This window comes from Helianthus annuus, chromosome 5, assembly GCF_002127325.2.
Source record: "Helianthus annuus cultivar XRQ/B chromosome 5, HanXRQr2.0-SUNRISE, whole genome shotgun sequence".
NCBI lineage: Eukaryota > Viridiplantae > Streptophyta > Magnoliopsida > Asterales > Asteraceae > Helianthus > Helianthus annuus.
In genome coordinates, this window is record NC_035437.2 from 94376573 (window position 1) to 94389766 (window position 13194).

Sequence of the window (13194 nt, forward strand, 5' to 3'; positions counted from 1 at the left end):
GCCCTTGTGAAATTACTAAATTACCCCTACGGTGCATAGTTTGATTTCAAATGATAAGTTTGGTATATGGGTCATACCCTACTGTTATAATATGTCAAATTAAACATATTTACTGTATAAATCAGACCTGTAACTCAGATCTTCAATTTAACTCTTTCATAATCTTTTAAATGACCAAAATGCCCTTCTAAGGCATAAATTGAGTTTAAAATTATTCGGGGCAATATAGAACATAACTTGCTGATATTATATCATATTTAAAGCATATTATCTCAGGAAACTTGCATACGACTCTTTTGGTTACCCGTAACGCCCTTTTAGCGTTCTGTTCGGTTTATGTAACTAGTTTGCGTAAATTGACCGAAACGGGTCAAACGTTACCATTTTTATCTCAAAATCCAGAATGTATTTAGTATACCCATATTAAACAAGTATTCAAACTTGTCGGGTCTAAATCACATTCTATCCGGTCTTCGCTTAATCGTGCGCTTGTACCGTATCGTCCTTAAAACTAACCGGTCTAAGCTTAGGCTTAAATAAAGACCCGTTAGGAATCTAATAGGTTATTATAAACCTTTGTTCCAGATTAGGAGGCCCAGTAAAAGCTATCTACACTTACCAATTGTGATTCATACTTACTCAGGTAAATACATTTTGACTTATTTTCCCTATACGGGCTTGGGGTACGGTATATAGAATACCGCTTGATCGAGCGTACAAATCCTGCACCCTTGGGTGTCCAGTTGGAATAATTTGATCGGCTCGTTTAAACAGTCTTGTTTTACTTTAAGCATTTGGGGGGTTATTGACCGTGTCCCGGATATCCTTGGCATTATCTTACGAGATGGCCACGACCAGAGCACGGGGTGTAGGCGTACACCCGTCGTGTATAACTCTTTAATGTGGTGTGTCAATTAATCTTTAACCCGGACAAGATCCGGGCTACCGAACGTACGAGTAGCATGTAATTCGTTCACAAGTTTATATTGCATAATTATCCCAAGTTAATAAAAATATTTATGCCATGTGCATTTAAATCAATTTTCAATCATTTTCAAAATGAGTCAGTCGATTTGTATTTACCAGTGTAAACTGACGTATTTTCCCAAAAGGTTAAGTGCAGGTACTATACGTACTAGGCTGGCTGTTTCCTAAAGAGCGTCCACAATAGTCTCGCAAGCTCGGACGACAATAAACTGTTGAACAATATATCTTATTTTATTTGATCCGCCTGTGGATCCGTTTCAACTACTTGTGATATTTATTATTACATTTTAATTAAAGTTGAAATGAATCTATTTCTGCTTCCGCTGTGCATTATTATATTGTGTTGTTTGTCTATGACGACGCCAACCACGTCACGTACCCCACACCGGGCCCACCGGTGACACGTGGAGATCAGGGTGTGACAGGTGTGTCTATTAACCTTAAACCCGGCACGACCCGGGCAACCGAACGCATAGTGAACATGTAATTCTTTTACAAGATTTAATTGATAAATTATCCCAAGTTATAAAGAGTTTGTGCCTTGTGCATTCAAATCAAATTTTTTAAACATTTTACAAAAGTGTCGGTTGAATGTATTTACCAGTGTAAACTGACGTATTTTCCCCCAAAAAGATTAATGCAGGTTCTACTCGTAATAGGCTGGCCACTCCTTAGCATCGTTAGAGTCTCGCAAGCTTGGGATGCCAATATCTGTTGAACAATTATATTTCATATTTTATTTTGATCCCCTGTGGATTTGTTTCGACTACTCGTGATAGTTGGATATTACATTCAGTGGTTGAAATATAATTTATCTTTATGCTTCCGCTGTGCATTTAAATATTATGGTTTGACTATATTGTTGCCAACTACGTCACGTTAATCCCCCACCGGGCCCACCGGTGAAACACGTGGAAATCGGGGTGTGACAATGAACATGCCCTTTGATCCATCTTAACCTGTTGTGAACAACTGTTAGTTCTGATGGATTTGAAGTTTCCCCCTGTTCAGTTGCCTCTGTTTGGTGTAAAGCACCAGAATTTTGATTTTCTGATGTGCTATTTAGTTGTTCTTCAGGGTTAGTACATGATATTTCTGATGGTTCAAATGTATAAGATTTATCATGTTCTAGAAAGTCTTCTGATGTCATTTCAAAGAGATGCTCATAATTTTCTTGTTTGTCAGAAAAATTTATTTCTTTCATGTATTCATCAGAAACTTCAGTTTCTGGTGAGTCATTAAATGAGACATATAAACTTTCTCTGATTGTCCTTGTATTAAGAATAAATATTCTATAAGCTTTTGAGGACAAAGAATATCCAAGAAAGATACCTTTTTCTGCTTTTCTGTCAAATTTTTCAAGGCTTTCAAAATCATTGAAAACAAAGCATCTACAACCAAATGTGTGTAAAAATTTTACACTTGGAATCCTATCATTTATAATGTTGTAAGGTGTTTTGTTTAGCCTTTTGTTGATAAGGGTTCTGTTTTGAGTAAAACATGCATTTGCAATTGCTTCTGCCCAAAAGTGAGTAGGCATTTTGGCATAGGCAAGCATTGTTCTGGCAGCTTCAACTAAGGTTCTATTTTTTCTTTCAACAAACCCATTTTGTTGAGGGGTTCTGGGAGCTGAAAAATCATGAGAGATTCCTTTGCTTACAAGAAAACTCTCAATTTTTGAATTTTTAAAGTCCCATTGTCTGTTCTGATCCTTCTTACTGTTAGTTTTAAGAGATTTTCAATCTTCTTGATAAAATTAATGATCAGATCAGGTGTTTCACTTTTCTTTCTCAAAAATTCAACCCATGTATATCTGGAAAAATCATCAACTATTACTAGTATATATGTCTTTCCAGAAAAACTTTCTGTACCTATGGGTCCACACAAATCCATGTGTAAAAGTTCCAAATTTTGTGTAATGGAAGATTCAGAAATTGACTTGTGAGAGCTTCTTTTTGATTTTCCCATCTCACAAGCATCACAAATTTTATCCTTTTTAGGGGATATGAAAGGTAATCCTTTTACCAGACCTTTACTTGCTAATTTGCTTAGGTTTTTGAAATTTAAGTGAATCAATCTTTTATGCCACAACTAACTACTTCCTTTGTTGATTTTTGAAAATAAACATAGTTTAGGATGTTCATTTTCTTCTTTGAAGTCAAAGTAGTATATTGATTGTCTTATTCTTTTCCCACTCAAATATATTTTATTATCATCCATACCTATTAGTAAGCATTTTTCTGGTAAAAATGTTACCTGAAAACCTTTGTCACAGAATTGACCACAACTCAGCAAATTATACTTTAAGCCTTCAACATAGGCTACTCTTTCAATGGTCAAACATCCATACCTGATACATCCGTATCCCATTATCCTTCCTTTCACTCCATTTCCAAAGTTCACCATTTTACCCAGCTTTGAGACAAAGTTGCTGAGTAAGCTCCTATCCCCAGTCATGTGCTTGGAGCTCCCTGAGTCGTAGTACCAGATCTGCTGCACATGATGGTCCAAAAATGAAATGGTTAGAGGGTTTTAGGTACCCAGGCATGCTTGGGTACTCTTTCTGATGATATTCTGGTTTTATTATTATTTCTAAATGACCTTTCATCAGAATTTCTGTTAAATGCTGAGCCATTAACAGAATTTTTCTTTTTTCTTTTGGAGATGGTGTTGAACAAGCTTCAGTATTTCAACACACATACAAGAATCATCAGAAATTTCTGATGTTCCTTCTTGTGATGGAATGAAGGCATAATTTTGAAAAGATGAGTGAACTGCTTCTGGAGTTTTTACAAACTCTTGATTGCATTCACTTCTTTTTGGTTCAAAATTTGGCTTATCAAAGGAGTATTCAGAACATGTTGATTTGCAAGTTTCAGAATCAGATTCTGATATAAATTTATCAGAAATCTGTTGAGTTGCTTTTACAAAGACAGTGGGTTTGTTATTATTTGTTCTCACATAACCCAAACCTTCTCCTTTGTTCTTTGGAGTGGACTCTATGAAATTTATGAATTCTTTTGCTTCTTGAAAACCTATTACATTAATTTCTTTATCATTGATTTTCTTGTAAAGATCTCTTCTTTCATTTTCATAGAACTCAATCTTAGCTCTTTGATCTAAACTTTGTTCTATAAGTAATTGATTTTCAAGAATAATTTTATTCAAGGTCCTCTGCAACTCATCAGATTTTTTACCATCTGATTGATGTTTAACTTGCAAGTTTAAAAAATCTGACATGAGCTCATCTAGCTTGTGTTCAAGATCAAAATTGTCTAAACTTACCTGTTGTCCTGAAGTCTTTGGTATGTCAACAGAAAGTGGCATGAGACAGAAGTTAGCCATTTCTTCTTCTTCTTCTTCTTCATCACAAGAGTCATTAGATAGCCATGTATCTGTCCCAGCAATTAAGCTGACTTACTGTTGTTGCTTTTTAGCTTCCTCAAGCTTCTTTTCATAGTAAGCAACATCTTTCAACTTCTTGGTCTTGCATTCAGATGCATAATGACCTTTTTGCTTGCACTTGTAACACACCACCTCAGCCTTTCCTTTATCCTTAGATCTAACTTCTTCTTTAGATCTACCATCCATCCTCCCTCTATCACTTTTCTGGTATCTCTGGCCTCCTCCTCTCAACCTCTGCTCAAATGTTTTGGTGAGCAGTGCTATTGCTTCAGCAAAAGCTGAAAAATCTGATGATGTATCAGAAGTTTCAAGACTCTGGCTGTTTGATGGTTGTGGATCATTGGAAATTATTTGTCTTTGTGGGTTTGAGATAAGAGCTAAAGATCCCCCTCTTTGAATGGTTTCTTCAAATATTTCTTTCTCTCTGGGGATCAAGATGCTGTATAAGTCATGAAGACTCATGTTTCCTAGTTCTAAGGTTAAGGACAAAGTCATTGTGAGACTCCTCCATTCTCTAGGCAAAGCATCAAGAAATTTTATGTTTCTTTCATCATTTGATTTAGTTATTCCAAATTTCTTTAGCTCATTTAAAAGTTTTGTGAACCTTTGATATGTGTCATTTAATTTTTCATTAGGTAAACTTTTAAACCTTTCATAAGATGAGACGTTATTTGTTCTCCTGTTTCTTTTCATCCTTTCTCCTCCTTCACAAAGATTTTCCAACTAATCCCATTTTTCCTTGGCTGATGCACAAGCATCAACTTGTGAAAATATGTCATTGGGGTGGCCATAATTAAGAGTAATTTTGCTGTATCATCCCCAGCTACCAGTTCCTTGTCTTCCTCACTCCAAAGTATTTCACTTTTGGGAGCTCGGGAGGCAGGGATAGCAGGGAGTTGGTCAGTTGCTGGAATTGCTGGTATTTCGGTCATTGGTATATGTGGACCCCTTTCAATGGATTGAAACAGAGCTCGGTCATGACCATTAAGGAAATTGACCATCCTGATTTTCCATTGGGGGTATTCCTCTCTGACCAGAGTCGGAGGTTTGGACATAGAACCAATATTAAAAGCATTATTCCAGGATTGAAAGCTGGCCAAATTTAGAAAAAAAGAAGAAGAGCGATTGATCGTTTGAAAATAATTTATTCAATCTGCTCTGATACCAATTGTTGGACCCAGTATGGCCTTAACAACTTCTTTTTACGTAATATGGCAAGTGATTTCAGCATATGTGAAAAAGATGTGCGGAAATGGAAATCAGACTTTCAAGAAACAAGACCTACAGAATTATCAAGTTTATATCACTTTGAAACAAATTAGTTTAACAAGATGATTGTAAGATTATTATCTAATACAAATGAATCTTGAATTCCGTGGGTGAGAAGAGCAGTGGAGTTTGGGTGTTTGTATATGAATGCTAAGATTCAAACTCAAGTATGTTCTGCCTCTCGAGCCTTCTATTTATAGACGGCTGTGGACATGAATAAACAATTGTTTATTCATGCAATAAGTCCTGCGTAAAGTAGCAATTTGACATATTCATTGAATCCATCGTTCAAGTTGCATTTGTAATCATGATAACCAATAATGTCATGCTTCGGTCATTGGTGGCAGGATAGAGTTGTGATTTTTAGACAAGTGGGGCTTTCATCAGAATTTCTGATAAACCACTTCATCAGAAATTCTGGTGAACAAATCATCAGAAATTCTGATGATCAGAATCGTCAGAAACTGATGATATTCATCAAAAATATCATCAGATCCATCAGAAATGACCTTCTCTGATAATCCAAATCAACTCTTGATCAACTTGTGATTCTTTGAAGTAGATACTTTGCACTTCAGTTGTTATATCTGATCTTCTTCTTCTTTCTGTGATCTTCAGGACTGTTATCTCTTCAGAGATCCAGTTGATTGAGATTTTCTTCAATATTTACAAATAAAGTCTCCTAACAGTTAACAAGTCTTGACGTCCTGGTCCATGATTTCAGTTAGCGATCGAAGACCGAGTCACAAGAAAGATTGTACGGGAATGCTGGAGTATGTAGTTTAGTAAATACAAGTGATGCTTTTATTTTGTAAAAGAGTTAATTCAAAACGAACTTTCAAGTATGCAAAGAGACTTATAATGAAAAGAAATTTTATGGTACGAATTTCTGCTGCAACTTTTGTCAAATACGTGTTAGGGTCTTACAATCCAACAAGGAGATTAGCGTTTCTGTCCATGCACTGTCCCAAATAGAGTAGCCTGAATACTAGAATGGTGACTGCTACGGTAGAACTCAACCATAGGTAAGTGTCCTTCTAACTCTTACTAAAATCCATCACACACATGCTCGCAGCATGTATTCGAGTGTCGGGATGGTTCGCTCACTTTGTCTGCCTGTCCCATGGTGATAAGCAATGCTCATGTCTAGACGTGAACCAAGAGTGTTGTGCATTGCTTAACATAAATCAGGTGTAGTTCAAATTCAGAGGTAACAGGAGTTGGCACCCCATGCCTAAAAGCCGCCTCTCTCAGAGGAATATTCACAAGCTGTGAAGACTTGTCAGTTTCCTTGATTGCAAGAAAGTGTGCTGGTAACGTGTGACAATCAACGATCACCCATGTGATGTTGGTTCCGTTTCGAGTTGTAAATGGACTAGTGACAGAATCCATGGCAGTCTGTTCTCATTTCCATATGTGTGTTTCTAGTTGCTGATTCTTCTCCTTGACTTTCCCACGAGTCAAACATCATTCACATACACAGCTAGTTGTGCCTTCATGCCTGATCACCAATGTAAGATTTATAGATTCTAGTATCTCTCATCAAAACCCAAACGACTAGGATATCGGGACACGAGTTCCCTATAGTTGCCATATATTAAGATCCACATTCGTTCCATGAGGTAGCGCATATCGTCCGACCTGCCAAAGGTTGTTTCTCCATGCCCCACATGGGTTTAACTTGAAAATTCTCTTCCTTCCGTTCTCCAGTTTGAACAGAGCGAGTCCAATCAGGTAAATGAGAGTCGATAGTGAGCTGCAAAGCTCGTGCACGCTCAGGTTTCACGGTCGTAATCATTCCAAAGCTCCATCCTGCAATGCTATTACATGTTTAGCTCTTCCGAAACAAAGGTACACGTGAGGCCCTTGTGATCGGTCTAAGTAGTGCGTTTAGTACCGTTCCATCGCAGGTTGTGTCTCATGCAACTCTTCTTGTAAATCCACTACGTAAGACCTCACTTTCTCGGGTAAATACGATGTTCGATGCATTGTAGAGTTGAGTTTCAAAAGTTGAAAAGATGTCCTCCTGTTTTGTCTCCCCTTAATTCACCGCACCCCGCTGTGCTAAGGAGGTTATATCGGTGCAATCTTCGGAAATCTCACGATGAATCTGTGATAGTGTCTAGAATAACCAAGGAATTGCTGCATCCCCGAAGGAATCTTTGGTGTCGATCAGTTTTTAACCAAAATGGGTCTTAGCGAGATCCATGTGTATTCCCACTTCGTTGTTTATTTGACCAAAAATGTGTACTTCCTGAATCCTGAAGTCACACTTAGGTAGACTTCGTGCGTAGATGCTCCTCCCCTAGAAGCTCTACGACGTAATACAAGTGCCGTTCATGGTGCCCCTTTCTCCTAGAAATGATTCAAGACGTCCTCCATAAATACAGTCGATTCATGTGTTCCATAAAGCTGCGGGTGTGTTGATTAACCCAATGGTCATGGTGTACAAAGTCGCAATGACCTTATTGCGTTCGATATGCCGTTTCAGGAACATTCTTCTCTTGGTCTTCCGTCAATACATGGTTGAGGCAAACAGTCCTTGATTGTCACCTTGCTGAGTTCTGGATAGCCCGTACACATACGCAAAGGCTTTATCTTCCCGAATATAACTGGGGCTCCTCAAAGCGAACAAAAACTATGTCCAATAAAACTCATGTCCAACAGTTCCTGTAGGTAGTTCTTGCAACCCTCCTGGTGCAAGACGGTATATAGCACGAGTAATCAGAGCTGCCCCTGTCATGAGATCAAACTGAGATTCTACCTAACAATGGTGGAAGTAAGTCTGAAAGCTCCTCGGGTAGCACACTAGGAGGAATCACGAACAATTGGTGGATCCTCGATCCTCTTTTCCTTAGCCTCAACATCAGTAACGGTTGTTAACGTAGCGGGGTGATCCCTCCATAGACACTTCTGGGCCTTCATAGCTGAAATGGCGCTAACCTTTGCACCACTCTGTTGCTTTTAGAACAAATAACGATTCTCCCCACAAAATTTTCTCCTCACCAGGTATGTCTGCGCGATTTCTGGATAACCAATCCACCCTAACTACTGCATTGTAACCATCAGGGGTAGTAGAGGGAAGGCCGATGTCGAACACTTGTCCCACAAGGTCAAGTTTGCATCCCAACGTACATACGAGGCTTCAATTGACTTGCCATCAGCCGATTCCACAACAGGTTCGATTTCGAGAAGCATCAGGGTTAAACAGAACCGTGACGAAGCGATTTGCTACCCATACAAGCTACCATGTTGCTACTATCCTGGTGTCGCCCACGTCAATCCTAAATGCCCTTCCATGGGTTTCATTTCCAGTGTTGCTGCTTTCGTTACGGGAATTTCCAGTACTAACGTCGTTCCTTTGGTTGTTGTCGTCTTATTTTAACCATAGCCAATCCATGTTGTAGGCACCTTCATTTCCATACTGCAAGCTATGATTGCGAGTACCTTGATGTCATCGTGCTTGTTGCTTCTAATGTCGTTGCTTGTAACGGAGTCCTACGACCTTTTACCAACAGGGTCCATCTTTTCACATTCCGAGTCACGTCCTGAGGCACTACTCATTGCGCTGTCAGTTACACATTCCACACTATAGTCAGTTGCCATCACTTATGCCCCGATTGATTCGTAGGAGTTGACTCCCATAAGTTGCCGTCTAAGGTTAAAGATTCAATTGGAGTCAATTCGCGGGTGTTTGCTGCGGGTAATCGGGGTCGTCCAAATACTGAGATCGGTAAAGTACTACGCTCACCCTCTTGTCCATCGATGTTGCAAGTTGTTTGAGTAATACATGGTCTGTTTCTAGAGCGTTGTAGGAGTGGTCGCACCTCGGGGTCTAAGACGTCAGTATGTTGAGTTCCCGCAAACAAAGAGAAGTGAGGGAGGTATAGACCAATCATTCGACGCTGTGACATCCAACTCAGGGACATCCGCACAAGCACCTAACATTCTACACAGTTCGCTAGACGTTCAGATGGGTGTTCAGGTATACTCGATAGCTTCGAGATTCGCAAGGATTCAGTGAGAAGTGAAAAGTTCATGTTTGAGTAGGAGACATTCACTGCTACGACTCCTATAGACTCTTGTGTTTCACATCAATCAAATAACGGAACGGAACCCCTTTCTCACTTGTTAAGCCGCACTGGGACTCGCATGCACCCCACATTATTATTATGTGTGCACCCACAATAATAATGTGATTTGCATGCTCATCTCAGCTCCTCCTAACTCATGTCAAATGGTTCCCCAAACTCGAGTAGCAAACAAAGAACATCACAAAACACGAGTCATGAATGTTTAGGGAAATACCATCCTATCAGTCACATAACACATGCAAGTAATACATGAATCCATACTATTGTGCTAAACGTGCAATCACATGCAATATCATATGTAAGTGTTTACTAGTTATGCAGTACAATGAGTATGCTAGAGACGAACCTTGCAATCTGGAGCTGAGTGTCATGGTCGTATTCGCGCATTCAGAATTGTTCGGTTATATTCTGGTTTTATAAAAACGTTTTAAAACCAAGTTCACTATAACCAATGGCTCTGATACCAAACTGTCACACCCCCAAAATACCACCCTGAGAATGTCCCTGCTAGGCGTGTGACGAACCCACAACGAGCCACTAATTACATTGAACCCATACAATTTTATAAATAAAATCCTCAATTATTAATGAAAATACCATTATCAAGTTTAAATGAAAGCCAACATGTTCAGCGGAAGCAGTTAATAAACCAAAGTAAACTGTTTCGAAACCAATATATAGTATCAATAATTCAGTCACATGAATCCTTCCAGTCGACCCATGACCACTCCAACTACTCCAGACAGCAAGTTCCAATCCAAGACATCTAACGACCTACAAGCATGCAGACAAGTGTGTCAGACGACGATGGTGAGTTCAAAGTTTTGTTAATGCGTTTAGTTACCAGGTATGTGTATAAAACAGTTCAACAGTTCAATAGTTCAATAATTTGATTTGATGTTGTTATTAACTCGATTACCGCAGATGGCTACAAGATGTATTTGCCCAACCCCAATGTCTCTATCAAAACATTGGTCATGCTTTAAGGAAATTAGTTCACGCCCGTCCTCCCCGGTGCGGTGTGAGTGATTTTGAAATCATATGCTACATGTTTGAAATATAGGACTTTAATAACATGCAAATACAATTGACTTCAATACATTGTCTGGCAACAATGATACATAATTGGACCAAATATTGATAAAATCTTTTCAAGATGTTCAATGTCTCACATGTATTTAATGAAAAGCATTAGGTGATTTTGACAAAGTAGTTATCGGCCAAATTGTATTCAATATCATTAGATGTTGGTCCAATTAAAAAGCTTGTGCATCTTGGGTCCACTGATCAGCGGATCATTGTTGTAAATGGAATATCATGTGATGGCTTAATAAAGTGAAAGTCTATTCGGATTAGTTATGAAATAATTGAGATAATGGGCCACACTTATTTAGCCAAACCACACACATACCCACAACCTGTTAACTGGGAACTTGTATAGGAGTTGGGCCGAGTCTGTTTCGGATAAGAGTGGACAGCCGCTTAATTATGGGTGGGCTTGGCCCCGTTGGGCCTCACATACATGCGAACACCTAGTGAATGGCACGCTTTTGGGATGCACTATTGAAAGGAGGGATTAATAAATTGATTGACGCAAGTGTTTGGGTATCAATAATTAATTACTATATGATTTGTATATATGTGAACTCATGAGGTGAATGGGCTTAAGAACTGATTACATGCTATATGTTTACTTGATGATGTTGGGTTAGTATGTTATTTGCCATGATTTGAACTATATGGATGTTATTTAAATAATAGAAATGTGATGTATGTGATTGAGTACTAGGTGAATTAATCATACGTGAAACACGTAGTATGTACGCACATGAAACTGATTGTTATCTGTACCTATGTTAGGAAGTGCTCAATCACTGTTAAATAAGAGTAATTAATCTTACCGAGCAAACCAAAGGTGAGTTCATCTCTCTTGAGCATGCGTCCCGGTGGTTGGGACAGTCAGTGGGTATCCCGGGGAGGGATAAGTCTTTTGGGTAAAAACGGGAATGTTGGATAATATACTCATCCTATGACCTTTAAGTCCCTCCGTGTTGTTTGGTTACCGGGGAGGTAACATGGTATTAGTTAGTAGCGCTAATTAGGTTTGGCAACCTCACCCCGTACCTGGGAGGACGGGTGTTGAACTAATGACCTAGTCATGACCAATGCTTTGATAGGAGCATTGGAGAAAGGACAAAATAATCAGAAGCCGTCTTGTATTCGGGGTATTATCAACATTACTTTCAGAATTAAATTCAATGGATTAACTAATCACTTGGTAACTAACGTTTTCGTAAAACTATGAACTCACCAGCGTTGTCTGACACACTTGTTGCATGCTCGCAGGTAGTTAGATTATATGGATTTGGAACTTGTTGTCTGATGGAGAGTGTGAAACCCAAGTGTTAACGTGCTTATCTTGTGTGATTTATTGTCGTTTATGTGATTATACGCTTTGAATATATTCACTACGAAAGTTTGTGGTTTTGCAGGTGAATCGCTTAATTCGGTAAAGTTAGAGTGGTTAGAGATGAAGTGGAACACCCGAAGTTGATAAATAAGGTGAATGATAGTGTTCGGGACTTGATTCGGGCTGAAATATAACTTAGACGTGCAAGAAATATAGAAGATTGAAGTCCAGGGGATATAATTGTCAATACATGAAAGTTGCATGAGATTGAAGGAATAGTACAGCAAGAGAACGGAACTTATGGTTTATCACGTAACCTACGGCCAAGAATTATAAACGAAACAGAATGTAAAAAGCGTAAGCTACGGTTTTGTTGCGTAGCCTACGGTTAGAATAAAAAAAAATGCCGAAGTACATGTGGGCTTGATTGGATGCATACATTGAAAGAATTTCTTGGATTGGGCCAATATATCAATTGCACATTATCATCACAAGTGGGTCGAGACCACACGTGAGTTGGAATTCATCATCAAAGAGAAGGGGGGCGGCGCACGTGATGGAGGAGAAACAAAATACAATTTTGGGGAAATTAATAATAAATTTGATCATCACATCTTGACGGCAATGAGAACATTGGGAGTTGTTTTAACAACATTAAAAAGTCAATCATTGCCATCAACATCAATAGAAGTCATCACGTGGACTTCCCTATTAGACATGCACATGGGCTTGGAGAATAAAGAGGCTGCACACTGATGGGCCGACATCTTGGAATTATTGGACTTGTGTGGGCTGCACATGATTGGATTACTTGTGACGGTATCATCTTCGACGGCATCCTTAGGTTTGGGGGGTTATTATTTTCCACAATTTTTATTATCATTCTTATCATACACCCACAAGATTCAAGATGGGTTCAATCGTTTCTCAAGCCGCTGAAGATCGTCCAACCACCATGAGCGGCTAGCCTTTTTAGTGGTTTCCTCCGGATGGAGGGTTTTTGTAAGTTAACAGATTTTATGTGTTTGG